A 3522-nucleotide genomic window follows, 5' to 3' on the forward strand; every position below is an offset into this window, starting at 1 on the left:
CTGCAGCGCCCCCACTCATCGAGGGACTCGGCGCTCGGGCGGCCGCCTGGCGCCGGGCGGGGGGGAGGGGGGGAACCGGGCTCAGGCCGCGGAGATCGAGCCGGTCGGCGCTCCGAGGCCTAGAGAGGGCTAGTGGGGCGGGCCCAGGCAACGGAGATCGAGCCTCTCGGCGCTCCGCGGCTTGTTGCTGGGAGGGGAGGGGACTAGTTGAGGCAGTGGAGACACCGAGCGGGTCGATCGCTCAGGCCGTTCTAGGAGAATCCGGGGTAGACTGGACGTTCAAATCCAGTGACGGAGCACGGGGATCATACGTGGGATGAGTAGGGAAAGTTGAGAAGTCTGTCCGAATCGGGTCGCTGAAGGGGTGACTGGGGTGTCGACGGTTAGAAGCTGCTGCTTTGCGGACGGTCTGAGGGAGTATAAGAGGAAACGCCATGGCTTCTGATGAAAGAGCTGTTTGGTGCCGTTTACAAAATTGGCTAGGCTTGAAGAGCGCTGGTAAGGGTTACTCAGTTTCATTTCCTTTAGTTGTAGCCTAAAATAGCAGGATTCAGACGCAGGATTTTAGGTGGGAAAAATCACCTTGCGCCTTCCCATTCTCTGCTTGGCGTATTTACTTAAACCTACAAATCTGATGTCGTTAGATTTAGTCCGAAAACTTTGTTTTGTATTTTGTTTTTATTTTCTCTTGTTATTCATTATTTTCCCTTCATGTCTTTTAAACGTAATCGTTAGGAGTCCTTTGTTGCTACTGCCTTAACTGTGGGGAAATATGTTGCCACGTCTTTTCTAGAAACATACAGATAACAAAGGATGTTGGGGAGCAAGAGAACAAACCGGAGGAGTAAAATTCCTGGGGAAACCCCTCTAGCAGCTAGCTGTTCTTTAGCGTAGAGTTGATGTTCAGCTCTCTGCTTTTGAGTCCAGTCCTACACAACTTGGTTGACCTGGACTGAAATGGCCTGCTCAGAACGGAAGTATCTTAGTCTGTGTATCTGTCAGGGCATTGTGTTGAGATTATCACCGAGTTCTTAGATGGCCCTTCATTTGTTTTTTGTTTTTTTTAAAGATTTATTAGTTTATGCGCATGACTGTTTTGGCTGCTATATATATATATATATATATATATATATATATATATATATATATTTTTTTTTTTTTTTTTACACCACTTCTGTGCCTGGTGCTCTTGAAGGTCAGATGAGGACTTTGGAACCCTGGGACTGGACTTAAAGGTGCCATGTGGGTGCTGGGAATTGAACCTGAGTCCTCTTAAAGAACAGTTAGTGCCTTTAACCGCGGACCCTTCTCCAGCCCCTTTAGTAGATCTGTTATCTGTATATTTGCTGACTATGTGGGACTTCCTTGTATTCTTTAGCCCTTGTCTGTGGACAGTGTAAGGAAGTATGGTCATAGAGCTGCAATAGACGTGTCATTTTTTAGCTATAATGAATCATCTATTTTTCTTTGTTTTTAGTCATGATACTTTAATTTTGCTAATTATTTTTATTGCTTTTGGGCCAGGAACACATGCCTCCACTCTTTAATATTGTGGGAAAGACCCTTTGACTCTCACTAATATCTGTGAATACTTAGGAAATGTGATTTTTTATGGCCAATGTGAAGTCACTGTCTTACTCAATGTTCTATTGCTGTGAAGAGACCATAGCAACTTTCATCAAGGAAATCATTTAACTGGGACTGGCTTACAGTTTTAGAGGCTTAGTCCGTCATCAGCATGGTGGCATGCAGGCAGGCACGGTTGGTGCTGAGAGTTGTCCATCTGGATCTGTGGGCAGCAGGCACACAGAAACCCTGGGCCCGGTTAGAGCATTTGAAACCCCAAAGCCCATCCCCTCTCCCCCAGTGACATATTCCCTGCAACAAGGCCACACTTATTCCAACAAGACCGCACCTCCTAATCCATGCCAAGCAGTGCCTCGACCTAATGACCAGGCATTCAACTCTGAGCCTATGGGGCCATTCTTGTTCAAATCACCACAGTCTCATCTATCAGTAAGTGAGGGAGATTATCAATAGCTTGCAATAAGCACTGAGAAACTGTTTCATTAAAAAGCATTGATCGTTGATCCCTTGCTCGGGCCCATAGGTAAGTAAAAGTACTGTGAAGACCTGGCGTTGCTGTTCTATTCTGTATCTGTCGCCTTTACTTTGGCTTGACTCCTGCTTGACTCCACATACAAGCTAATCACTCAAGCACTGTCCTTGACCTAGACCAGCAGTTTTCAATCTGTGGGCTGGGGAGTCAAATGACCCTTTCAGTTGGGGCTCCCTAAGATCATCAGAAAACAGATATTTTCATCACGATTCATAATAACAGCAAAATTACAGTTATGAAGTAGCAACAAAGTAATTTTATGGTTGGGGGAGGGGTCACCACAACCTAAAACTGTATTAAGGGGTTGAAATACTAGGAGGAGGTTGAGAACCACTGTTCTAGACTATTTCATCCTGCTTCAGGTTTGAAGGCACAGGGTCAACTCATTGTCCTGAACCCTGGCACCCTGCATTCCTAGTGCAGTGTTACTTTCAGGACAGACTACTCCAATGCACAGTTATCCTGGGTAGTAAAGTTGTCATCATGGTGGCTCACAGCCGTCTATAATGAGATCTGGTGCCCTCTTCTGGCCCGCAGGTGTACAGGCAGGCAGAACACTGTACATAATAAATAAATCTTTAAAACTGTGTGTGTGTATTTATGGTACTGGGAACGCCCAGATGACTTCCTCAGAAATTGATGTGCAAGCTCTTGATTATCATGGTGTTATTTTTGTCTGACTTTTTGTAGTCTTTCTTTGGTTTGCCACATAGAATCCTCCTAGTTTCTCCTTTTGCTTTTTCCGTTTTGTCTCTAGGTGTTCCATCAGAACCTCAGTCTGTTTTCGTAGTGGAAGCTGTGAACTTCCTGTGGCCCATCCACTCACTGTAGGTGGGGAAGCCACAGACCCCAGTTTTTTTTCTTAAAGCACATAGAAACAATCTTTCAAGCTTAATGTCTTGGGGTGATCCCACTTGATCTGGAAGGCTTTAGTGTGCTGAAGATTAAACATTACTTTCTTGCTGAAAGTGGTAATGCTAGTTTTGGATGAAATATCAAAGTAAATTGGTTAATCTTTCAGACACATGTGACAGGCATTCTTTTAAAGGTTAAGGATATAAAAACAATGAATTGTATACTCTCTTCCTTATACAGCAGCTCAGTTTTACACAGCAGCACAAAATCGAGTGTGTTAGCTTTCCATTACTATGATAAAATGCTTGCGTGCGGTAGTTTGAATGAGAATTCCCCCTGTAGACTCAGGTGTTTGGGTGCTGCTGTTGGGGTAGGTTTAGGAGATGTGACCCTGCTGGAGGAAGTGTGTTACTGGGGATGGGGTCTGAGGTTTCAGAAGTCACATACCATTTCCAGTTTGCGCTCTCTGCTTGGTGTTTGTGGTTCAAGCTTCCTGCTTCTACTCTCATGCTTTTGCTTCGCCATCATGGACTCTAACTCTCTGGAAC

The sequence above is a fragment of the Chionomys nivalis genome, chromosome 5 (assembly GCF_950005125.1).
Source record: "Chionomys nivalis chromosome 5, mChiNiv1.1, whole genome shotgun sequence".
In the NCBI taxonomy this organism is placed as follows: domain Eukaryota; kingdom Metazoa; phylum Chordata; class Mammalia; order Rodentia; family Cricetidae; genus Chionomys; species Chionomys nivalis.